At 60.6% G+C, this 26,186-nt stretch overlaps 1 long non-coding RNA gene across 2 annotated transcripts in view; it reads right to left on the reverse strand.

The window, feature by feature from the left end:
• Nucleotides 1-19,935, reverse strand: part of LOC118970437 (uncharacterized) — a 44,391-nt gene extending 24,456 nt beyond the window's left edge. For both annotated transcript variants that reach the window (XR_005058398.2, XR_012125206.1), the window contains exons 1-4: nt 19,738-19,935; nt 17,234-17,381; nt 16,102-16,244; nt 1,046-1,113 (exon numbers count right to left, since the gene is read on the reverse strand). This is a non-coding gene — a long non-coding RNA (uncharacterized lncRNA). The remainder of the gene's footprint in view (nt 1-1,045; nt 1,114-16,101; nt 16,245-17,233; nt 17,382-19,737) is intronic.
• Between the last annotated feature and the right edge of the window lie 6,251 nt (nt 19,936-26,186).

Below are 26,186 nucleotides of genomic sequence, written 5' to 3' on the forward strand. Positions count from 1 at the left end.
CCACGGACAAGGGCCTCTACCCTGGACTCTCTCTGATTTCCTTTGACAAGAAAGAGTGTTGCCAAACACTTCCCACAATGCTTTCCACAGAACACCAGTGTGTGCATGAGTGACAGGTGTCCTGAGAAACGAGGGTGCCATGGGGAAATAGGTTTTGGGGGATGTGGTTACACTGAGTGGACCTGCCTCTCTGAGGCTTCCCACATGTGGCCTCGGGGGTTGGGGGGGAGACGCTGGCACCCGGGGCAGCTCTCCCTGGGGGGATGGGCGAGCGTGGCTTCCTCTGCCTAGCACAGCATCACCCTTCCCAGTCTGGCCAGCGAATCCTGCCACGTGGTCCCCAAAGTGAGTCAGGGCCCCGCAACAAGACCCACCCATTCCCACAGACAGAGGAGCCCTGGGGGAGCCCGTGCAGGTCAGCGCTACCAGCTCTCCCCCCTTCACCAACACCTCCTAAAGCCAGTGTCTGGCTCACAGTTTGCTGCTGCTCTGTAAGCTGTCTGAAAGGTCATTTCTTCTGCTGGCCCCCGAGCGCCCTAAACCAAGAAGCTTTTCCTCCCTTGAAATGTTCAGAAGAGCATCCGAGATTGTGTCGGCTGCACCCACTGCCTGCCCGCTCCGCCTCACCGCCCCAGGCGGCTGGGCATGTGAGCAGAGCCCAAGAAGGACCCTCAACCCTGCCAGGCTCAGGCAGGGCCTCCCCGGCCGCCTCTGCCCCTCCCTCTGCCTCCCACCAGCGTCTCCAGCAGCCCCCGCCCCTAGGAGTTTAGAGGATGTCGAAGCCCCCAAGTCCTGACGGGGTGGGGGCCCCACAGAAGGTGCACGAGGGTGGCTGCACTGCAACTCCTCTGGAAAATCATCGGAGCCTGGCACATCGTTGGTGCTCAGAACAGATACGGCTGAGCCAGGCCCAGACACGGTTACACACCAAACTGCAGGCCCCGCCACCCGCACGGGGCTGCCAGCCCCCTGGGAAGACGGTCAGGGAAGTAGAAGCCCACCTGCACAGCACACCGGGCTGGGTGGGCACCTGTTGGGCACTCACCTCTGCGTCGCTGTCTGTAAGGCCGGAGCATCCTTCCAGAGCGTGAGGCTCCCACACCTTTGGAGGACCTGCAGTTGGCACAGACACGTCACCCGGGCCCTCTGCTGCGGGCCCCCTTCCCCACCGTTGGGAGCGGCCAGCACCGCCTCCAGCTGTCCCCTCCCTCGGGTCACCCAGGCTGTAGGGGCTGTGAAGCCAAGCCCCGTCTGGCATCCCAGCAGGGAGGCCTCTAAAGGCCCAGCCACCACAGAGCGGCACGAGGCTCTGACAGGGCCACCTGCTCGGGCACCCTGCGGGGCTGGGCAAGGCCACGTGGGCCTACAGCCACCGGCCCCATCCAACCTGCCTCCTCCTGCCCTGGCAACATGGATCCCGCACACACATCTGCTCCCAAACTCCAGGCCTGCTTCCAGAACACCCCATCTGAGACAGTGCTCCGAGGAGGCAGGCCCCGCTGGGCGGGGAGCAAGCCACTCACAGGCAGCCGTCTGACATGGCGGTCCACATGTGCAACTTTGCCCCGGAGGACACGGCCGAGCCCCCACCCCAGCTGGGGGGACCCAGGCACCGGAGGGTCACCCCCAGCCCACTGGTGCCCCAGAGAAGCACAGGGCCACCTAAGGCCCAGCAGCAGGCAGTCGGAACCCAGGCATGAAAGCCAGGGGCCTGCATGGCGGTGGAGTCCTGGATGCGCAGGGTGGCTGGACTCTACAGACAGCCAACAGCCACGACAGGCCTGCTTGGCCACGATCAGGCACACGGGTAGGATTGTGTGAACGAGCTCCCTCCCCAGCTCCTCAGCCCTCTGAGTGTGGGCCCACCGGGCCCCAAGAGGCCACTGACCCCATGAGACAGCATGTGCCCCCCACCTCCCTGCCAAATGCTGGGCCTGTCACTAGTCAGTGAGGTCACAGCCTGTTTAGGAAGAGGGGACAGGACCCCAGGGGGTGGAGACCGGGGGTACATGCAGTATGTGAGTCCGAGGGCGCCAGAGCAAGGAGCCAGGTCATAGGGCCACCCGGGGAAGAGGCTGAGCAGAGACACAGGGTTTGTGCCCCGGCAGGGTACAGACCAGCCCCAGCGGTGGTGACACGCTGAGGAGTCCTAGGCCGGGACGGGGCCATGTGCGTGGAGAGAACTGTGTTCCTTCTGAAAGGCAAGGGCCGGCAGGCCTGGCGGAGATGAGGCCGGACCAGGGGACCCCGGCACACCAGTCAGAATGACACCCCTAAGACGGAGCAGGGCCGTCCCTCACCTTGCTCCTCGGCTGTCTGGGGGCCCCACGCTCCCAGCCGAGGGGGGAAATCCCAAGCTGGGGCGTGGAGTGGTCAGCTCGGTTTGTGGGAGCGAATTGAAAAGGGGTAGCGGGTCTGGGGCAGCCTCAGCCCAGCCTGGCCTCGGGTGCGGTGGGAGGCCCCGGGCAGCCCTGCCGCGGCCCAGGACGCCCCACCCCTCCACCCGGCGCTCACACAGCTCCTCCTGCTGACCTTTCAGGAAAGGGAGGCTCGCGGAGAACTGAGTCCTATGGGACCCGCTTGAATTTTCCTCAAATACTGAATACAAAACTTTTTCCACTTCCCTTGAAATGAGTTGCAAACAGTGCACATGAAGCATTTTTTAATACATGTCAAAACTGCTATAAAAGCTAAATGCAGCTAATTTTCTCCACCTGGTTTCTATATTTCCTAAATAAAACTTCACAACGACCTAAAATTCTTTCCCATTCCAAAGTGTGCTCCAGGGCACATTTACAAGGGTGGATGAGTCAAACAGCGCCGGAGGGTGTGGGGGGGGACGGAGAGAGATGGGGGTGGGGGAAGGAGGGGGAGGGGGCAGAGGGGGGGGGGCGCCAGGAACAGGGCCATCTGACTGCCTGCAGGAGCGGGCACAGGCGTGCTCTGTAATGTGACCTCATCCGGGCCTCCCGGCCTGGCTCCTGGCTCCTGGCTCCGGGCACGGCCAGAGCTTTGCCAAGAGCAGGCCCTTTGGCTCTTCAAGGCCCCAGGGAGCCCGTGCAGCTAGCCTCCCCAGCCCTCCCGGGTCCCGCAGGCTGACTCAGCCGTGTTGGAGAAGAACTGTGGGCGTCCCGACCACAGCTCCTCCTAGACGGAGGGCAGGCTGCTGAGCACAGCCATCTGGGGGCTGACACCCAGGAAGCCGGGCAGGGGGCAGTGGTGGCGCTAGGAAGGCACCCCTGTGCGTGCCTGCCACCCACACCCTCCTCTTTCCAGGGATTCTCGTCCCACCTGCAGCCACAGGTTCCTGCAGCCTGGTACCAGCTCCCTGCCTGAGGGCTGAGGCTTCCCACCAGGCCCAGCAGAAAGCACTAGAACATCCCTAGAGACAGGACTGGGGGGAGGAGTAGCTGTCATGAGGCGCCTACTTTTCCCAGTAACTGAGCATTTACTAAGCGCCCGTTTCACCAGCAGGGAAACTGAGGCTCAGGCAGGGAAAACCACTTACTCAAGGCCACGCAGCTGAGGCTGAGCTGGAATGCAAACCCTCTCCCGTCTGCCTGCCTCTCCACACACACACACACCTCGGCTACAGCCATCTGGCCCCCTGGCAGTGTCAGGTGCAACGGGCTGTTGGGCAGACCTGCAAACCCCACCTGGACCGAGGAAGCAGCTCGCCAGCCACTGGCCAACAGGAGGTGCAGGTGGAGTTTCAGCCCAGCTACCAGCCTAGAGTGTGTTCACTGCTCTGTCCTGAGGCTCTGGGGGTATCCGTGAACCCCCACTCAGAACATGTGGGGGCAGCTGACCCCTGCTGCTCCCAAGCCCAGGCTTCTGCTCTGGGCTTCGGGGCTCAGGAAGGTCGGAGCTGGGGAGTGGCTCCTACAGGGTTCTGGTGGGGGGTGGGACTCCCTGGCCAGAGCCCGCCTCCTCCCCACAGGCCCAGCCTCCTGGGCAGCAGCCCAGAAGAGGAGGAGGAGAAGCTCACTTCCTGAACATGCGTGGAGGAGGGGTAAGCGGCAGGCTGGCCCACGTGGCAGCTCACCAGCAGCGCCTGCATGCCGACAGGCCAGCAGCTGGAAGGGGGTCCTGCTGGCACCCGCAGCACCCCCCCTCAGGCCTGGCCCCTCAGGCTCCTTCCCTCCCCGCAGCCCTTCCCAGCCTCTGTCCTGCTGAATCTGTGCCCAGGACAGCTGGCAGAGGAGCCCAGCAGCCCCTCAGACACCGCCCACCAGCAGGAACAGGCTCTCCTCACTCCCAAGCCTGGGCCAGGCCTTCCCTTGGGGCCAAAATCCCTGGACCTGGGGGACACAGCAGAGAATAAAGCCCAGGTCTCTGCCTTGGAACCCAGGAAGAGAGAATAAACAGGCACACAAGATGCTCCCCAGAGTGACTGGGGGACCAGGCTAAGACAGGGAGCAGGGCTGGGTGGGGGTCCTGAACGGGCCATGGGAGAAGGCCCTGCCCAGATGTGGACATCAGAGCCAGGAGGCAGTGAGGCATTCCAAGGTCTGGAACGAGCTCCAGGCAGAGGCCGTGCAAGTGCAAAGGCCCTGGGGCAGGAGCCCTGCTGAGAGGGGGTGAGAGGCAGACCAGACCTGATGGGGAGGACGCGGGCTCCAGCCATCCTCGTGCCCTGATGAGGCAAAGACCCCTGTCTTGCCAATGGGTTTCAGCCCCGCGCAAGTTCACTATGGATTCAGTGAGACTGAGGAATGATGATGGATGTTCTTGGGGTGAAAGGGTTTATTACCCGGCTTGTTCTGGTCGAGCACTAGGATCACATCTGCGTCCAGCAGTCTGCAGACCTATAATCCTCCATCTCTGTCTCCGTCCAGAGCCCTGGGCAGAGCTCTTTATACAGTGACTCAGTCAGTGAGAGCTGGTTGCCTAGGGTGTGGGAGCAGGGGCCCGGCAGCAGGCCCGTTGCATCACCACGCAGTCTAGGGTCAGGTGAGGATCTGGCCACAGGAACCTGCACTTCATCCACAAGGAACCTGAAGCCTGGGCCCAGCCTCGTGCGCCCTCCTGTGCCACGGGGCATAGGACATGACCCGAGCCTCACCTGGGAGGGGGCAGACACGCCGCCTCCCAGCCCAGATGGGGGGTGGGGCGGACATGGGAGAAGTGCAAGCCTAGGCCTGCATTCACACAGTAGGCCCTCAGTTAATGTGGAACCAGGGCCTGCAGTGAGCCAGGCCATGGCAGCGGCCAGATGCTCTTAGTCCCCCACAGGAGGGAGGGCAGGGAAACCCGAACTCAGGCCACCCAGCCTTTTCTTGGGGAAAAGCTAATCGTGGGGGACACAGCGGGGTGGGACACGGAGCCCGTGTCTTCCCCAGGCGCAACCGCAAGGTGGACCTGAGGGTCCCAGGACGACCCCAAATGCCTCAGCCACACAGACGAACAACCCGCTGGGAAGCGGCCCCTGTGCTGTGTTGTGGGCCAGGGGAGAGGGAGGGGGCTGGGGGGTAAAAGGGGGCAAGGTGGGAGGGGGGGCAGGAGGAAGAGGGTGGGAACTGAGAGGAGGGGCCAGGGTGGGGAGGGGCCAGGGCAGGGAAGAAGGGTGGGGGGAGGGGCCGGGCAGGGGTGAGGGGCCGGGGAGGGGATGCAGGGGGGGAGGGGGCAGACAGGGGTGGGGAGGGAGCAGACAGGGGTGGGGAGGGGGCAGGGGAGGCAGAGGTGGGGGAGGGGAGGCAGGGATGGGGGAGGGGGAGGGGCAGACAGGGTGGGGAGGGAGCAGACAGGGGTGGGGAGGGGGCAGGGGAGGCAGAGGTGGGGGAGGGGAGGCAGTGGTGAGGGAGGGGGAGGGGGAGGGGAGGCAGGGGTGGGGGAGGTGGGGCAGGGAGGAGGGGGCAGGGCACGCTCCTGGCTGCAGCGAAGGTCCAGAGCCCCTCTCTGGCGGGCCGTCGTCCCCCCTCCGCTCCCTCCTGGCCCAATTCCCAACCTCACCCAAGTAGCTAGGAGGACTCGGCATGTGGCCCGTGGAAAAGAAGTGGCTGCACATTTTCCGAGATGTTTTAAACATTGTTTTGGCAACACGGCCCCTGCTCTGCAGCCCAGTCATCCTGACATAAAACAAGCCTGACCCACGTCCGGCCGCGGCACCCGCGCCCTTCCTCTCCCGCCAGCCCAGGCTCCCAGCTGCTGGCCGACCAGGCAGAGGCCAGCCTGCCCTCGTCACTGCGCCCGTAGGGCCAAGTTCACCTCTGCCCGTGGTTTCATAGCCCTGCAGACTTCCCGGGCCAGGGAGGGGCCCAGGTCAGCCGTCAAACCCCTCAGGGTGCAAGGGGAGAAACTGAGGCCCAGAGAGGCAGGGGAGCTTGCCAGGAGCTCAGAGCAGGCGGCCCAGCTGGGCGGGTCTCAGGTGTGGTTTCTGACCAGAGGGCGCTCTCAGCCTCACCTCCGCACTTATAAATGAGCATACGGATGGTCTAAGTGTCAGGAACCTCGCTGGGCCTACCTAGCCCAGGACCTGAGTCGCAGGGGCCACAGAAACTGGCACCTACGAAGGTCTCAGACACGTGAGTAGGAGGCCAGCAGCTGGCAAACTTGCCCGCCAGCTCCACGCCTGGACCTGGCATGTGAGCTGAAGACAGCAGGCCTGCTGGGACTGAAGCTAGGAACCCAGGTCGGGGGTGGGTATGGAGGAGGCCAGCCGAGTGAACAAAACTGTGCCGGCAGGGCAGCAGAGAGGCACTGGGCCTCGACAAGGGCAGGTCCCCACAATGGCCTACGGAGCCCCGGACACTGACGCCCTCCACATGGCCGGCCCAGTGGGCGTGGAACCAGGAACGCCTAGACGTCTCAGGACGCACACCCACCACCTGTGGCGCCCCCTAACTCCCCCAGGGGCACAGAAGCTCCCTACAAGGACTCCAGCGTCCAGGGTCTCGGGCAGCTCGGCCTGCCGTTGGTTCCTCGGGATCGGGCTGCTAGCCCAGAACTAGCTGGCCACCTCAGCCCCAAACTGGCCAAGATCAGGGGAGCCCAGCATCAGTGTGGACACATTGTTAGGACACAGTTGAGGAAATCGGCCTGGTTACCTCCATGGGCCCCCAGGGCCACCGGCTGGCACCCCCCTGCTCCCTCCCCAACTCCACCTGAAAAGCCACAGCGGTGGACACCTGCACTGGCCAGGCCTGCGGACGCGGAAGGTGGAGGCCCACTGAGCGCCTCATGGAGGCCCTGGCCCCAGGACACCTGCACCGCAGCTCCCGGCGGACAGGGGGTCTGGGGGGTTGTGCCGAGGAGGGCGGCTGTCTCCAGGGTCTCAGCTGGGCACTGAGGGATGAGGCAGAGGAGCCAGGTGAAGAGAGGGCAAGGAGGCTGGGGGCAGGACCCTAGGAGGGGCGGGCTGCAGACAGGAGAGGCGGGGTGTGGCCTCCCCCGGGGGCTGAGAACAACTCCACACTTGGACCCAGGCTGCACCTTCCGGTTTGGGGCAGCGGGGCGAACCTCACCGCGGGGTGGACACATCTGGAAGGAGTTCTGGCGGCAGAGAGGAGGCCAAGACACTGCTGCTGCTGCTGCAGGGGGCTGACGTGGTGGCCTCGTGCGGTGGCCGTGGGGAGAGAGAGGGACAGGAAGGACAGAGGCAGCTGTCCCCACGCCTCCACAGGGAGCCTGGAGGCCCAGAGTCACCTGTGCCTTCACAGAGTGGGCAGAGGGCCTCGAGCGTGAGGCTTCCCCTCTCCTTTAAAAACTTTATTCTTTCTTTTCATGACAAAGGGGCATTGAGCTACCGGGAGGGAAAGCTGTTGACAGACCCTAGACAGGTGACCTGCACAGACACTGAGCCTTCTGGAGCATGGGATGGGGCCAGGGCCACGTGCCCATGGGCTGACTCCAGATGGCACAGGGCGGGACGACCAGTGCCCACCCTGTCTCGGCCACCAGCACCTCCCATTTTATCCACTGCTTAAACTTCCTGCCAAGCTGGGCGTTTTGCTGGCCGAGTTCTTTATTGTTGAGTTGTTTTAAAGGTTTATTTTTTCCCTTTTGCTCCAACAAAATTGATGCCCTTGGTCTTCAGGCAGGAGATGCCGCAGGGGACTCTAAGGGTCAGGTCTGTCTCCGAGGAGACGGAGATAGCAAGAGGCCAGCCACGAAACAGAGGCAGAAAATGCACTAGAGGCACAGGACAAGCAGCGAGTTCGGTGTGCAGGGCTGGCTGAAGCCCCTTCCCGGCCCCGCCCCGTCTCAGCGGGTACCCCGCCCTCTCCCTCCCCGTGCCTAGGCGCTGACTTCCCTCCAGCCAAGCGTCATGGCAACAGGCCTGTTTTGTGGCATAGCCATGGACCCTGGCCCGTCGCTGGGGAGTGGGTACCCTTCTCTGCCTCCTTCCTTCCCCGTGTGCCCTCCAGCTCCTCCCACAGCCGGCTAAGCCCGGTACGGCCCTTCCCCTCCACGGGCAGAGGCCGAGCACACGGACAGCACACAGCCTGGCTTCCAGCAAGTCGCTCTGCAACAGTCCCCACTGGTTCCGCTCTTTCCCGCGTGTCCACTGCAACCTCCATGGAGCTTCTCAGTGGCCAAAGGAAGGGGTTTCATTTAGTCCCAATTTTACAGACAAAGAAACTGAGGCCCAGGGAGCCTGAGGCCACACAGCCAAGTCGGGATGCGTGTCACTCTCGCCGGACACCACCACATGGCAGCACTTCTCCTGAGCCACAGAGTGGCCCACACGGGGCTCCAGGGGCCAGTCAGCCCTGGGCTGGGGGCAAGCTGGGAGGCTGGGAGGCTGGGAGGCTGGGATTCAATCCAATCCCCCACTGGGCTGCTTCTGAATAGCTGGGTGTGGGGGAGGCCAGCAAGCGCACAACAGCCTTCTCTCCCCACTGCAGCCCAGACCTCCTGCAGAAGCAGCGAAAGATGATCAAGGTCTTTGCTCTTCAGCCACTATGTTCTGGGGTGGCTTGTTCCACAGAGGCCCCCACAGCCCTCCTGGCCCTGAGGAAGGAAGGCAGAGAAGGCCCCTGTCGCGCTGCATGATGCCTGTCATTCGGTGTCTTCTCCCATTCCACCCCAGTGGCACACAGAGGGTCCCCCACCACCACGTGGCCATCAGGGGAGGCAACGGGGCACCACAGCCTCTGACAGAGGATGAGGTGGACAAAGGGTGACATGACCTATTCTCAGACCTCAAGGGAACCTGGGAGCAGCTTGGCCCCGAGTGCCAGCCTTCCCCCCTGCCCAGCCTTCTCCACACCCCCCCAACACCGCAGCCTCCCTGGTCCCCAGCACAGGGAGGGGGAACATCGGCACAGTGTGACCGGCCGCCACACAGAGGCCACCACACCAGCTGATGGAGTTCCAAGCGGCCTCTTCCTGCCACAGCACAGACCTGCAGGCTGTCTGTCCCCTGCCCTGGCACTGGGTTCTGGGGGCCCAGCCTGAGTTCAGCTGTAGTGCCTTTGGGGAAGGAGATGTAGACAGACACCTGAACTTGTAAAGATCCAGCCAGGAGCAATGCTTGCAAAATTTCTGACGGGATGTCCCCATCAGCACAGGCCAGTGAGGTCCCCAACTGGAAACAACCTCAACTCCCACCAGTGAGGGGTCTGGGAGGGCCCAGCAACGCCTTTGGAGAGAAGGGCCCCGTGAGCCATGGAGGCCTGTGGCTGGCAGCAAGGCGGGGCTGCTGCATAGGGATCCGCGTGCGTCAAGGGCTGCTTCGCGGGCCTCGGGTGCTGACATGATCCGGAAGGGTGACCTCCAAACACGACGTGAGCCTTCATCCCCACTGAGCCCCCCCACCCCCGGGGGTTCTTCCTCCCGCACAGGCCCCTATCGGCACAGAATCCAGAACAAAGCCCACACCGGACTGAGAACCACAACTGCCACTGGCCAGCTTCCCTTCTCTGGGCCTCTGTGTCCCCGTTTGTCCCCAGAAGCCAGGTGTTAATGCTCCTGAAAAAGAGCACAGGTGGGAGTGGACAGTGACAGCAGCAGGGCTCGCTCAGCAGACCACAGAATCCTCCCAACACTCACGAGCGCCGCTGGCCAACGGTGAGACAGTGAGAACAAGGGCTGGCTTCCTGGAGGAGGCCACACCTGAGCTGGTCTGATGCTCGCCTTTTGTCCCCCAGGGGAAACAGGGACATTTGGCAATGGCTGAGGACAGCTGCTGCTGTCACAACCAGGGTGGTGGCTACTGGCACCTAGTAGCAGAGGCCAGATGCTCTAGTCATCGGCCTCTGCACAGGACAGGTCGAGTCCAAGACGCCATCGTGGGCTTCTCTCTCTGGGGAGAGAAGCCCTGCTCAGGGCCAAGTGGGGACGAGGCCACGTCCAGATTAGCAAGACCCTACCCACAGGCAGGGAAACGTCCCTGGCCCAGCCCCAGGCAGCCTGCAGGCAGGCTTGTGGGAGAGGACGTGGGGCTGAGGATGGGGCTCTGACTCCCCAGGCCTGGTGCTGGGACCCCACACAGGCTGTGGGAGCCACAGAAGGCATTTGAGAAGAAAGCCCAGCCCGCACACCGAGAGGCCGAATAACCTTGGGTTCAGCAAAGCCCAGGCTGGGGCCACCCCTGACTCAGGTGTTTCCTGAGGTTCATCCTCAAAACCAGGGCATTCACTGCTCTTGGGGCGCCCCACCCCTGTGACCCAGGCTCCTGCTCCCACCCACTGTGCCCTGTCCTCCATCCACTTGGGGCCCCAGGGCGCACCTGCCCTCTGGCGGCCATGAGGAGCCCCTGGTCCCGCTTTCCCGGGCCAGGCCTCGGCCAGCAGCGACCCCTGAGGGTCCTCCCCACGAAGCTCTGCCCCTACCCTTTGGTTCCAGGGATGGTGACAGCACCCCACTCTTCCTAGCCCAGCCCACACTAGCCCTTGAGGGTGCCCTATACTGACCCCCATGTTTGCACACGGCGACCTCCCTCACTAAACTCACTTCACATTACCCCAGCGGCACAGGGGGCCTTTGTCCTGCTGGGACCCTACTCTCTCCAGACCCCTGAGAGGTGACGATCCAGCCACACCGGAAGGAAGACTTCACTGGCTTCCGACTCCACAACATCCCTGTGCCTCAGTTTCCCCAATCTGCAAAGTGACAGCTTATTTTGGGGGACTTCGAAGGACTGAGCCCACCAGTCCCTCCTAGCCTTTGAGAGACACAGCAGGTGAGACAGCCTGGCTGAGGCCCCAGAGCCTGGAGAAGTGCCCGGGCAGACGAGCCACAGCACCACATCACCACCAGCCAGCACCCCCGAGGGTCTCACGGCCTCGGCCCAACGTGGATTGTTTATACTCAGCAGCTCCCATACTTCTCACAACGACCCTATGAGGTGGGCATCAGCCCCACAGCACAAATGGGGAAACGGAGGCCCAGAGCGGGTGGGTTCTCCCCATCCAGGCCCAGGGTCCTCATCCGCCTGCCCTGCCACCTTGTGACAAGGCTGCTGCCCCTGGCAGCTGCGCAGGACCCCAAAAGGAGACAGAAAGACCCAGTCCTGAATGCGCTGCAGTGGCCAGCGCAGAGAGGTCACTCTGCCGGCAGAGCCCTGTACCCAGGTGCCAAAGCGAATGGGCAAAGTTTTCAGAAGAGACAGGGTATTTGCGTCCTCTCAAAGTCCCCTCTCCCTCCAACAAATCTCTCCAGTGTGCGTGACCTGGAGTGCCCAGGACACAAAGTGCTGGGCAGGGATGGGGGGCTTCTGGGGGAGGCGTGGGACCCGATGTGGGTCTGCAGGGCCTGGAGAAGGAGAAGGGGTGGTCCTGACCCAGCGCAGCTCCCGGGCACACCCTGGGCCAGGGGTCTGCATCCATCACCCCCCTTCAATCCTCTGGTGACCCAGTGAGACTGGTGCTGCCGTGGTCCCACTTCGCAGAAGGGGAAACTGAGGCCCAGACTGGCCCAGGTCCATGCAGGTTGTGGGTGGCACAGCTGGAGTCACACCCAGGCGTGTCAGGCTGCTAAGCCCAGTGCCTCCTCCAGGCCCACACTCCTGTCACCCACTGTCCCCTCAGGCAATACAACCCACCCATATGGGGGCCTCCCATAGCCGAGCCTTGGGACTGCCCCACCCGTGGCTCTCTGGAGAAACAAGATTTCTGTGTACAAAAATAGCAAACATGAAATGGATCAAAGACCTGAATGTAAGTCATTAAACCATAAAACTCTTAGAAAAAAACATAGGCAAAAATCTCATGGGCATAAACATGAGTGACTTCTTCATGAACATATCTCCCCGGGCAAGGGAAACAAAGGCAAAAATGAACAAGTGGGACTATATCAAGCTGAAAAGCTTCTGTACAGCAAAGGACACCATCAACAGAACAAAAAGGTACCCTACAGTATGGGAGAATATATTCATAAATGACAGATCCGATAAAGGATTGACATCCAAAATATATAAAGAGCTCACACACCTCAACAAACAAAAAGCAAATGATCCAATTAAAAAATGGGCAGAGGAGCTGAACAGACAGTTCTCTAAAGAAGAAATTCACATGGCCAACAGGCACATGAAAAGATGCTCCACATCGCTTGTCATCAGAGAAATGCAAATCAAAACCACAATGAGATATCACCTCACACCAGTAAGGATGGCCACCATCCAAAAGACAAACAACAACAAATGTTGGCAAGGTTGTGGAGAAAGGGGAACCCTCCTGCACTGCTGGTGGGAGTGCAAATTAGTTCAACCGTTGTGGAAAGCAGTATGGAGGTTCCTCAGAATGCTCAAAATAGAAATACCATTCGACCCAGGAATTCCACTCCTAGGAATTTACCCTAAGAATGCAGCACTCCAGTTTAAAAAAGACAGATGCACCCCTATGTTTATCGCAGCACTTTTTACAATAGCCAAGATATGGAAGCAACCTAAGTGTCCATCAGTAGATGAATGGATAAAGAAGATGTGGTACATATACACAATGGAATACTACTCAGCCATAAGAAAAAAACAGATCCTACCATTTGCAACAACTTGAATGGAGCTAGAGGGTATTACGCTCAGTGAAATAAGCCAGGTGGAGAAAGACAAGTACCAAATGATTTCACTCATCTGTGGAGTAAAAGAACAAAATAAAAACTGAAGGAACAAAACAGCAGCAGAATCACAGAACCCAAGAATGGACTAACAGTTACCAAAGGGAAGGGGACTAGAGAGGATGGGTGGGAAGGGAGGGATAAGGGGGGGGAAAAAGAAAGGGGGCCTTATGATTAGCACACATAATGTGGGGGTGTGCACAGGGAGGGCTGTGCAACACAGAGAAGACGAGTAGTGATTCTGCAGCATCTCACTACGCTGATGGACAGTGACTGTGAAGGGGTATGTGGGGGGGACTTGGTGAAGGGGGGAGCCTAGTAAACATAATATTCTTCATGTAATTGTAGATTAATGATACCAAATGAAAAAAAAATAGCAGACATGAAGGTCAGACTGCATGGTCCACATGTAGAATGCAGCAGACTCCAAAGGAGAAAGAAAGCTGGGCAGGCAGGGGTGGCTCAGGAGAGCTTCCTGGAGGGGGCAGTGGGGTCGGGGATGGTCACAGAGACCCCCAGGGCCTGTTGAAGTCCAGGGCCATGTTGCCAAGGCCACCTGCAATGACCCACTTTGGGCTCTCCTGAGCTGCTTCCCACCCAGCCCGGGGGCCCCAGGCTGCCTGAGACCTGCTGCCTGGGATGGTGTTGTCCTCTGTCCCCTTCCACCCATGCTACAGAGGAGAAAGGAGGGCAGTCCAAGCTCAGCCGAAGACTGCGGCTCTCCCGGGTGACCCTGTCACCCCAGACCCACCACAGCCCGAGTCCCTCCAGCAGTGAAGGTTTCTAGACCCCTGGGGGGTCTGCATTTACCATGGGCCCGAGGCCTTCAGGGGCCCAGGAAGGATTCCTAAGCCTTCATGGCCAGGGTCCGCCCAGTGGAGGGCAGGCCCAGGGGTACCCCAAGGGCAGGTACACGCCTTTCCACCAGGGCTTGGAGAGGCTGCTACTAAATTCAGCAGCATAAGAGATTCCCCTGCCCCCCATTTTATGCAGTTCCCAAGAACACAACCCACCCGTGCCCACCCCTACCCCATCTGCCCCTTGATGAGCTAGTACATGAGTCAGGTTGGTCCCCTCACAGCCAGACCCCTGACATTCATCCCTGTCACCCCGAAACCACAGGCTCAGAGGGCCTGTGCTGGCGGAGGCTGGCCTAGGCCCAGACACACCTGTCTGGCCCCTGCGTGGCACTCCCGCCCCACCCTGGGCCGAGAACAGTCAGCAGAGAGACCAGCGCTCGGACAGCCACAGCCCCCTGCCAAGAATCCCACCAGCGACGGGGGACAGAGCTCCTCAAAGAGAGAGCCAGTGGCTACTTTCCATGGAAAAAATGTCCTCAGAGCCCCCAGAGGCCAGAGGCCTAGCCCATGACTCAAGGCTGTGCAGCAGCTGCCACCCCCCCCCATCCCGAGCCTGACAGACAGCCACCCCCCACCCACCTACCCATCGAGGCCCAGTCACAGCAAGAGCCCACTGCACTGACCCCTCCAGACACCGTGGCCCACTCCCTGCCCACACCCTGGCAGCGGCCCTACCCTCGCAGACCATACCATAGATGCATGCCCCCAGGACCTGAGCTGCCCACCTGTACTGTGAGAAGAGGAGCGGGGCCCTAACAGCCCACAGGGTGTTTGCTTGGAGAACCCCTGGAGGGGCCTCTGGCCTGAGCCCTCCTGGGTGAGCCCCAGAGGCAGGGCCTGGCACCAGTCAGGTGCCAATAAATGCTGGTCAGTCTGAATTAGTCCCTTCAGCAGACAGACGCCTGTCCACCCTCGCTTGTCCCTGGGCTGCTCAGCGGATCTTCCATCAAGATACATTTCTGAGATGAAGCCTGGAGTGGCGCCAAGCTAGGCCACTGTACAGAACCCCCTCAGAAGTGGCTTATGACCATGCAGCCTTACCGGGGGCAGGCAAGGCCTTCCTACCCTCAGGAACTCCGGCTCTCAGGGCAGGAGGGGCTGGGGCGAGCCCACAGGGGAGGTGGTGGTGACCTCACCCACGGTCAGGGCTGGGGAGCGCTGATGGGGAGTCACTGGAAGCGTGAGGTCGGAGTTGGCATCCTTTCTGCACACGAACCACACTGGTTCTGTTCGGTCCCTGGGGCCCTGACTGGAGGGACAGAGGGGCTGCCACCCTCACTCCTGCACCAGGGCCTAGGGCCACCGTGAGGGCCACAGGGCAGACTGTGGAAAGTGCTGGAGCAGGGGCACTCTGTAGGCGGGGAGCCCTGAGGGCTGAGCTGCAGCCAGCAGCCCCAGGGCACCCTCCCAGGCCCAGGAGGGCCCTGGAGGCAGAAGATAACAGGCTTTGGAAAGCCGTGTCTCTGTCCCTGGAGCTGGTGTGCTCTGGGGGGCTTGACGGAAATGGCCATTTTCAGGAGGAACCCAGTGGACCCCCAAGGGGCAGCCGGCGGTCAGGTCAGGCCTGTGTTTGAGGGCAGACAGCTTGGTAGGCCCAAAGCAAGGGACCTGTGCTTTTCTCCATCTGGAAAAGACACCACACTCGTCAGCTGGCTCGGCCCGAGGGCCAGCAGTGGGCCTGGGACCTATTCCGTGTTGTGTGCATCCCAAAACCATCAACTAGCCCCGTATTTTCCCCCTGACGTCACTGGCGTGGCTTGACTCTGGAGTGACTGCAAACCCGAGGCGTAATCGCTGTTGTCTTTGCAAAGCAAAATCAGATGGTTTTTCCAAACCTCCCCCAGCCCCCGCCTCCTCCCCGGCTCCCTCTCTCCCTCTTTTTTTTTTTTTATGTTCCTTGGACCACGTCCAGATGTTTCCTGCAACAACAGTCCTCCAAAATTTCACAGAAGGAGCGAGAGCACGGCTTCCTGCTCGCCGGGGGACGTGGCGACGTGGCAGGGCGGGGGCCGCGGCCACGTCTGCAGCCCTGGGAGGCGGCCGGCTCGGCTCCAGTCCCAGTCCTCTGCCACCCCCACGCCCCGGGGCTGGACACTGGGAGGACATGGCTGTGGGGCGCAGGGCCTCAGGGACAGCCCCCTCCTCTGACGCCAGGGCCCTAGCCCCAGCTGCGGGCTGAGCAGAGGCCGTGGCCCTGGAAGGAGCAGGGCAGAGCGTCCAGACCAGGCTTTGGGCTCCCACTGACCCGGGTGTGACTCCAGCTCCAGGGCTCACACATGTGGCCGTGGGCAGCATCTCCATGCGGTAGACAGAAGCAGGGCTGAGAGCTTTCATTCAAGTGGCCTCTGTCCAGCGTTGGCACTAGGCAGCCCCTCTAGACCAGCTCACCTGGAGGCAGGTGCAGAGCTGAACAGGGAGGGCAAGTTCCAGAGGACTCGGGGGAGAAGGGACATCTGAGCCAGGGGGGACAGAGGCAGATGTGGCCTCTGGAGCCCCGGAGCCCCAGGTCTCCACCTTCTGACATGACAGTCTCCCTGTCCGGGCTGCGTGGGCGGTGACCCCTGCATCCTGCCTGCCTCCCTGTGCCCAGGAGTCTCAGAACCGGGTGGTGTGGGCAGAACGCAGGCCTCCCTGCCTGGAACAGTGTGGTTCTCCCTGAGAACTCTGGGGTGCCAGCTGGGGGCCCCAGGCAGGCGGAGCCAGGAGCGTGGACCGCTGGAGAGAGGAGTCAGAGGTTGGGGAGACTCTTTTCACATTTCAAAATGTATTGCAGGGGCCTGTGCCATGGGCCGTGCTGGAAAGGGGCTGACCCCTCACCTGCCTCAGGACCAGCCAGCAGAGGCGGAGCCTGCAGGGCCAGGGTCCCAGGACCACCCTCAGGCTGGGTGATTCGCTAGGACTCCAGGACCCAACCAAGCTGTTAGCTCAGCAAGAAAGGACAGGAGACAATGAACAGAAGGAGGAGCGAGGGGCAGGGTCCAGGGGGGCAGGCTGGGGCTTCGGGCTCCCCCCTCCCGCGGAGGTGTGGGAGGAGCCCTTCACTCCCCAGAAGCGGTGTGACAATACCCGTGGGGTGTTGCCCCCCAGGGAGCCCAGCTGCTCCTCGGTGTCCGGGCCACTGGGTGTTGGTCACATGGACACGGCTGACCCCCCTACATGCAGCCCTTAGTCTCTAGCCTACCTGAGGTTCAGCTGACATGGTGCAACCCCAGGCACCCCCCCTAAATCCCACGGTGAGCAGGGACTCTCTGGTGCGGCCCAAGGCCCCGGGCGACCAAAGACACTCTTATAAGACAGGATGTCCCAAGGGGCCAGAGGTGCCCCCCGGGAGGACTCTGACCCTGGGGCCCGGGGTGGCCCTCCTGGGCACTACCTACCGGTTTCTTCGTCAATTCAGGTGGGGGTTGAGCTTTGACACGCACACCCTGCAGGGTGGCCACACCGCTGGGCCCTGCTCAGATCCGCTCAGGACCCCTGAGGAGGAGAAGATGGAGCCACTTCCACTGTGGGATGCACAGTGAGCAACTGTGAGGGGAAAGGGCATTGCTAGCCAGTGGGATGAGCCCCGGAGCCCAGAGCAGGGAGGGGTTGTGGGGGGAGACACCTTCCTGCTGCCCCTGCCGTCCCCCGGAACCACAGTGCAGAGGCCAGAGCAGCCCCACTTCCAACAGAGGCAACACTAGCCCCTGGGGAACAGAAGGGACAGCCTCTGGTCACACACTGCTGTCACAGCCCTTGGCCATCCCCTCACTGGTCACTTGGCCAGAGAAACATTTTGGAAGACGAGTGCCTAAAGGGTTTCAAGAACTCAGCAACCTTCCAACTGGTCCCCGGGGACCCTGAGTGAGGTGGCTTCCCTGCAAGGCAGCCTCACCTGGGGCCCAGCAGCAGGAGAGAGATTTCAGTCTCGGGAGGACAACACAGGCAGTGACCGGGTGACCGTGCCTGGTTACACCGCCTGTATTGGGAATCCCCCCTGTACCTTCTCCCTGTCATACACAAACGGTTCTGGAAGGCACAGCCACATGCCCAATGGTCTTATAAAAGCCAGAGGACCAAGTGACAGTGTCCAACGGCGTGGCTAACACGGCTCAAGATTCATGGCTGGCCTGTTAGTAGCTGAACTTCTAGACCTCGGTGTTGCCCCTGGGCGACGGCTAGCACTGGCCTGGCGGCTCCTTCGGGGCCTCCCGCTGGGAGGTCCTTGATTTTCTCAGCCCTCAGTGATCCCCGTGAGCCCTACCTGGGGTACCCAAGTGAAATCAGATGACTCTTTTCCCTGTTTTGTACCTGAAGGACTCCTATTCATGCTCAAAGAGGAAGCCTTCCTCCTCTGGGAAGCCTTCCAGCCCCCCTCCCCACCGGCAGCTCCCTCCTCTGTGTTCCACAGCCCCTTGGTGGGGGCCTCTTCCTGGCACACACCAGCCCACCGTTCCAGCCTGTGCATTAAATACATGCAAGAAATGCCAGATCTCAAAGACTGGGTGCCCAGAACAACGAATGCAAGATGGCTCATTGATAATCTCTATCTTGCTTCCTCATTGAAATAATAATAGTTTGATACATTGGGTTAAGAAACATACATTATTAAAATTCACATGGTAACTAGAAAATTTTCAGTCACATGCACAGCCCACATTATATTTCTGTCAGACAGGCTCTGTGTCGCTCGGACCCCTCCTGAGCCTCCTGGGCACAGGGCCTGGCCATGCAGGTTCCAGGCAGTGTTTGCTGAATGAATGAATGAGTGAGTGAGTGGGCAGGTGCTCGGGGCCAAATGCCATCACCTTTGCCCTGGAGCCTCTGCCTCACCCCAGCATGACTGTCCTGTTGAAGTGCAGAGCACGTGTAAGTTACCACTGCTCCCTCCTCTGGGGTCTACACCCAACCCACGTGCCATGTGATCAGCCCCACAGGGCACCTTAGCCCACACCGGGGTCTCAGGGCTCTGCAAGAAGATGGGGAGCTCCAGCGAGTGAGGGGTTACAGAGGTTTGCAATCCTGAGGCTCAAAGCTGGTGGGAGCTTAGACAGAGAGGGAGGGCATGATGCCAGCCTCCTGCTTAGGGTCAGAGCCTGCAAAGCCGAGAGCAGCCATCAGTGGTACGGGCGCAGAGGGGGCTGACCCTCCTGAGTAGGGGGGTCGTGAAAGAAGGGGGAGAGGGAGGTGACTGAAAGGAGGCGGCCAGACCAGCAGATGTCCGGCCAGTGCTCGGCGGTGTGGACGCTGCCACGATGCCTGGCCCTTACCTGACCTGTCCCATGGGCCCCACCTTTTCACCTGCCTCTCTGCCCTCTCCCACCTCTGGGCTGTTCTCTGACCAGCCAGGCACCCCCTCTGAGCCTTCGCACCCGCTGTCTCCCTACTGGAATGCCCTTCCTTGAACCTCGGTGTGGTTGCCTCCTCCTTGAGGCCCGCCCTGACCACACAGTCTAGATTGTCTCCTTACTCGCCTCCTCGCGCTCCCACCTGCCCCACACCTTGACCTGAGTGCTGAGCTGGGACCAACAGCCCTGCCCCCAGACGTGGGCACTAGATGCCCTGTGCAGGCTCCTGGCATGTCCCTGGCTGCCCTTCTGTGTGTCTTGCTCTGAACTGAGAAGGTGTCCTCCTGAGGCTTTTCGTGAGTTCTGGGGACAGGCTGGGGTGTCACAGCAGAGCCCTGGGTGGTCGAAATTCATCATGACTGCACACCTGACAAGGTCTGTCCACGGAGGAAGCTCTCACTCGCCCTCCCCCAGGACCAGCTGGAGCAGCGTCCCAGGCACCCCCTCTTCCCTGCCCCGGACCCCCCGGGGCCCCCTCTCCCCTCAGCAGCAGGCACTCTCCCAGCCCAGCCCCCCCACCAGGTGTGACACAGTCAGCGGGAAGGGGAGCCCACCTGGCTCTGAAAGCTCTCCTTTTGCCGCTGTTCCCAGGGCAGGACGGGGGGCCCTCAGCCGAGATGAAGTCAGAGATGCGTCCACCGTGCGTCCATGCATCCACCGCGGGCAGGTCCACTGGGGCAGCTCCGGCGGACAGCTTGCGGCGGGCCTGCACCTGCCCATCACACCAGCGGCGCGCTGCGTGCTGGGCGCTGGGAGAGGGAGGGCTGGAGGCGGTTGCCAGGGAGACGGCAGGGCTTAGCCAATCAGCTGGGGCCGCTGGCTGGGCAGTGAGGCGCGCTCAGCGGGACGAGGCTACCCTCTGGTGGTGGAACGGGGTGCTGCATCACCCCTACTGCGGTCCTGCGCCAGATGGAGGCACCTGGGGATGTTGCCGCTCCTCCCAGGTACAATAAGCACACCTGGATGCAGGCGTGGGCTTCTCTCCAGCTGTGGCGATGTTCACACCCATCCTGCAGCCTGGGGAGGTTACTTCTCGTTGGAGTTACCCTCACCTGTTGCTCTGCAAGTCAGGGAAAGCTGCTTGCAGCGAATAAAGAGAGCTCATGAAATGCCTCTTTCCTTGTATGTGACTTAATTTAGTGTATAACCCACAGAACTCCACGTGCAAAAATAATTCACAGGTTGCTTTTGTACAGCTGGCCCAAGACGAACGGCGCAGAACAGCCACTCAATCCATACTGTTTGTTCCTAACATACTTGTTATTTTTTTGTAAGTTGCTTTTTTTCTAATTGAAGTTCCATGTATTTGTTACACCCAAAGGTCATTGGATTTGTCCTTTCTGGCAAATTCCTGGGCCTTTTCCTTCCGCTTGTCCCCACCCAGGGCCCTCTGAGACCTTGAGGTCCTCCCGCATCCCTGATAGTTGGGCTTCTACCCCCCAAGCAGACCCCACCTTGTTTGCTCCAGGGCCCTGCAGCCCAGGGGAGCCCCACCTTCCACCCCCACTCCCGGCCTGGGACATTCCGCCTCTCACCTGAAATAGCCCCACACGTGCCCTGGGCATTCGTCAAAGCAGTCTGGTCTGGACAGACACACGTTTGTCACGGATTTCACGCATACCACGTCGCCGACCCCAGCTGGCCCTCCCCAGGCGCCTGGAGAAAGGATTGCAGAGCTGGGCCCTGGAGGGGCTCCTGTCCTGGGTCCGGCCGAGCCGCCGCTTGCTGACAGCTCCTCTGATCTGGGGGCAGGGCCCACGCTCTGAGCGCTCAGCGAGGCTCAGTCCAGAACCACAGGGGAGGCCCCAGGATCAGCCCCGCTTCACGGATGCAGAAACTGAGGCTCCCTGGGTGAGTGGGGGTGCTGATGTGTGTGGCTCCAGACCCACACTTGTACCTGCAGAAGCGGGTGGAAGAGGCCCAGGACTGGGTTCTGGGAATGCCGCCCCCAGGAGGGCCCTGGGTCTCGGGGTCCCTGGCCTACAGAGGCCCCACAGCCCATCTCTTCCTGCCCCTTTATAGGGTGCCCACTCCCGCCCATACCCACTGCCATCCAGCCCCAAACGAGAAGACTTTGGAAAACCCTGCCTTTCTGGGAAAGCACACCCCTTCAGGCCGTCTGGTCCTGGGGCCTCTCCAGCCCAGGGCTTGCTGACCTGGGGTTCAGGGCTGTTTTATGGGGGAGCCCCACGCACAGAGGGGTAGCATACGGCGTGGCACGGCTGTCAAGCTGAGGCTCTCCCTACCCTGTTCACAAGCTCTGAGCCTGGAAGGCAGGCCATGGGCCTACCAGGTATGCCCCTGCTGAGAAAGAGGGCCAGTGTCCACCCAGCAGCCTGACCCGTCCCCAGGCTGCTCCTGTGTAGGCTGACCTTGGGGCCTTTCAGACAAAAACACAAAAGCTGAACTATGTTCTCTGACTGGGGTTATGCTCACTCCTGGGGAAACTGAGGCTCGGACACTGGCAACACTGACCTAGGTAGTGACCTAGCCTCATCAGCCCCCCAGCCCCAGCCCCAGCCTCCCTCCATTCCTTCTCTCTGCCCCCCTTGAATGTGGGACATTAATAAAGACTTGATACGGCATCTCCAGAAAGCTAAGTCCCTATTCCTGGCAGCTGGAGTGGCTCAGAAGAGGCCTTCAGTAAACACACTGGTTCCATCAGAACTTAGGCCGCAGTTTTTAAGTACACATACCCCTTCATTTTGTAATTAAAAGTTTTTATTTTAAAATAGTATTCGATTTACCAAAGAGTTATAAAGATGTCAGAGTTCGCATGCAGCCCGTCCCTAATGCTGACACCCTCCTTCATGTTGCACATGTGTCCTGACAAACCAGTATTGTATGGTATTTGGATTCTCTCCATTTTTTTCCTGGTGCCCTTTTCCTGTCCCAGGGCCACATCCAGGACCCCATGTGACATTCAGTCATTGTGTCTCCTTGGGTCCGTGGGTATGTGACAGCTCCTCAGACTGTCCTTGTCTTCGATGACCTTGACAGCTTGGAGGAGGCCTGACGGGGTGTTTGTAGAATGGCCCCCACCTGGGACGTCTGATGTGTTCCTCCTCGTGGTCGGGGTGGTCGGACTTGGGGGAGGACTGCAGAGGTGGGGAGCCCTTCTCATGCCATCCTATCAGGGTGCACGTTGTCACCAGGACTCGTCCACTGGGGGTGCTGACCTTGGTCCCCGGCTGAGGTTGTTTGCCGGGCTTCTCCACTGTGAAATCACTCTCCTCTCCCCTTCTACGCTGTCCTCTTTATAGGAAGTCACGAGCACAGCCCACACTCAGAGAGTGGGGATTAGGTCCGCGCCCTGAGGGCACAGTATCTGACTTGTTTGGAGTTCTGCACAGGACGTCAGCCTCTTCTGTGCCATGTGTTTATTTATGCCATCATTTATTTATGTACGTATGGACTCGGTTATTCACATTATCCTCTGAGCTACAGGCCAGTATGACTTTATTTTGGTCCGGCTCCAGCTGTCCCAGCTTTGGCCACTGGGGTCTATGTGGGTTATGTCCTGTGTCCCTGTGACACACCTATTATTGTGCTCCTGTACTCTGTTTTCTGGCACTGGCAAATGCTCCAAGCTTATCTCATATATTTCCAGCCCCAGCCCTAGAATCAGCCATTTCCCCCAAGAAGCTCTGGTCCTTGTCCTTTTACTGGAGAATGGTGTTAGAGACCAAAGTATGGGTGCTGGGTGTGCTCACTGCTACTGGGAGTGATACGTTGTTTCTAGTCTCTCTCAGCAGACACAGCCAGGACATGGGTGTGTATCCTGTGTGTTGTACACACATCTATCGATATTTCTATGTGCAGTAGCTATGAGGCTAAACATGATTCATACTGAGGCCTCCAGCTCTAACCCATCACGACCTGGGCCATTCTAGCATCTCCCTGCTCATCTGTCACTCCCACTCCAACAGGGGCAAGCCTGGCCCCACCAGACTGAACTCCTCCAGTGTACCTGCTCAGTGGTGTCAGGACCATTCACCTGCAGCCCCAGGGAAATGGTTTAGTCGGCTGGACTATGGTCTCCTGCACAGTCCTGCTCACCTTTCATTTTAAAATCTCCACTCAGTTGCGAAGCCACCCTGTCCTCCATGGCCTTTGGTGACGTTGTTTCATACATCCGTGATACAGGTTGACCGTTCTGTCACCATCTGTATCCCATTCTGGGACTCCCCGGACCTCCTAAATGCCCAATTTGCAAACATAAAGGCTCTGTTTATACTGTAAAGTACTCTAGACTTCAACAAGTGCACGATGTCATCCACCCTTATGGTGCCACTCAGAATTGTTCACTGTTCTAAAGCAGCCCTGCGCCCTACCTGCCCCCACAGGAACCCTGGCAACCACGGATCTGGTTACCTCTGTACTGCTTCGCCATTTCTAGAGTAGTGCGCAGTTGGCATCACACAACCCGGTCCTTCTCCTCATCCCTCTCCTCTCACCTGGCAGTACGTATTCGTGAGCGCTCCACCGTCTGGACAGCCCTTGGCCTGCTTGTGTATTTATGCACCTGCTAAAGGACACTTCGGTTGCTTGCAGTTTTTGGTGATTATGAATAAGGCTGCTATGAATGTTCACTTAAAGGTTTGGGGGAGGCATGTTTCCAGATAGTTGTGTGAGCACCAAACAGTGTGACTGCCAGATGACAGCCAGCTGTGTAAGGAGCTGCCGAACCGCCCTCCACAGCGACCGCGCGCCCGGCCCTCTTGGGAGGTAGAGGTGCTGGAGGCCTCTCCAGCTGCCCCCTCCGCAGCCACCACACCCTTTCAGGGCTAGTAGCCTCGTGACCTGCCCAAGGGATCTGAAGAGTCTGGGGCCACAGAGGGGACAGGAGATCCACAGGTGTCCCTGTGGGCATTGCCCCTCTCCAGTACATAGCCCCACTCGCCACCCTGAGCAGCCTGGGCTAAGTAGGCGGCCAGGCGGGCACACGCTTGCCCCCTCTCCTGGCAGGTGCCAGAGCTGGTGCTTGTCTGGGAGCTGCCCGGAAGTGGGGCCTGGGTTCCGCTGCTCTGGCTGACTCCAAACGGTCACCTCCTCCCCTGGCCTCAGTTTCCTGCCTCAGCAGCCGGGCTGCTCATCTTTACTGAGTCGTTACTCGGCTCTGAGCACCCACAGCACATGCTCAGACCACAGCTGGCAGGCCAATGCTTTGCCCACAGACCTCCCACTGGGGTTGGACCTCCCCACACACCCGCCACACACACACACACACTCACCCCACGCCTGCAGCCTGGCTTCCTGACCCAGCCAGGCACCGGGGCTGCTGCTGTACCAACAGCTGGAGGATGGCAGCCCACTTGGGTGGGTGCCCCACAGACCTGTCACTCCAGCCAGAGGACACGCCCCCGAGCTGCATCCCGAGCCCTGCATGAGGGCCACCCTGGGGGCCAGGGGGCCAGGAAGACACCGTCAGATGCATCAGTTCTGGCCCCCACCCATACGACTGTCTGGGCTGTGGGCCCGGACTCACCCGGAAGCCCCTGACCGCCCCCTGCCTTGTAAACACTGGAACCAACACTGGTCCCACGGTGTGCACAGCTTTCTTTTAGCGCCGCTGTATGCTGAGCACGGGCTTCACAAGTTTGGGCCACAGACTCCACAGCCAGTCCTGCCACATCAGGCAGGGCTATCAGGTGTCAGGACAGGGCCTGGGGCTCAGGGTCAGGGTCAGCTATGCCCAGGTCACACTAGAGGGCAGAGAAGAGGCAGGGGGTGGGGGATCTAGGTGCTCTGGGATGCAGACCCAGGGGCCATCCTCCCTTGTCATGTGCCCTAGTGGGGTAGAGAGTCCCTCGGGAGGTAAGCCTGGGCTTGGTAAGTGTCATTCAGCAAATTATTATTAATGAAATCCCCTCTCCAGGACTCCAAAACACCCCCAGTCCAACCCACACAGCAGCTCTGACCTGCCCTTGGATTTTGCCTTCAGGTCACAGATGTGCCTGACCTTCTGGGCCCCCCTCCCCAGTGCCACCTCCTGGGCCCCAGGCCCTGGAACCCGGGCCCTCAGCCCCGACCTGCAGAGGTGGACACCCGCAACGAATCCCCAAGGGTCCCAGCCCCTCCCCTGCCGAGGTCTGTGCTCTGTACTAGAGCCTCTTGACACCAAAATAAAACAGAAGGCAGAAACTTCAGGACATCTGGGTGAGCGGGGTCTTGTACAACTTCACAAAAAACATCCTCAGGCAGGGGCCTTCTGTCATTGCGGAAAAGGGGAAACAGGCCCAGAGCAGAAAGGCCCCCCACCTCCTGCCCAGGCTCCCACCGTGCCAGCTTCACCCCAGACCCCTGCTCCGATCGGCCTGGGGGCTGCCTGGGTGTCAGAATTCCGTGGAGTCTGGTGCTTCCAACATGCAGGGTACTGGCCGCACGACCATGGGCACTGCAGCCGGGAGGGGACGGGAAGCCATTCAGGTGGGCTTTGCCCCGGCACCTCCAGCAGGGGGCAGTGCCGCCTCAAGCCTCAGGCGCCGTGGTTAGGCAGTGCACCCTTCAACCGGGTTCATTTTGACTGACGGGGGGACACTGGCCAGGTCCTGCCTCCAGCCCGGCTCTGCAGGCGGCCCTCCTCCGGGGTCTCTCCAGGAAGGTACTGGAGGGCTTCTGCAGCTCGGGGGCGGGGACAACGCGAGACTGGGTGGCCAGGGCCCTCGGATACCCTGAGCATGCGAGGTCACCAGCAGCCCCCAAGCTGGGACAGATGGGACCATGTGGGCATTAGGGTCCTGAGGAGGAAGTCTACATGAGCCCTCACTATCCCCTCCATGCTCCAGCCAAGCACCCTGCACCTCTGTCCCTCGAGTTCTCTACTGGGCGCCAAGGGCCCCTCTACAGGATGCCCCATTTGTCATACATGCTCTTTCTCCCATCATGCCGCCAGCTGGCTCCGATTGCAGGGCCAGCCAGCCTGTCACTGGGCCCCTGGCACCAAGCACCTGGCCTGGTATAGTGGGTGCTCAGCACCGTCCCACCCAAAAGCCACCTACCC

The sequence above is a fragment of the Manis javanica genome, chromosome 2 (assembly GCF_040802235.1).
Source record: "Manis javanica isolate MJ-LG chromosome 2, MJ_LKY, whole genome shotgun sequence".
NCBI lineage: Eukaryota > Metazoa > Chordata > Mammalia > Pholidota > Manidae > Manis > Manis javanica.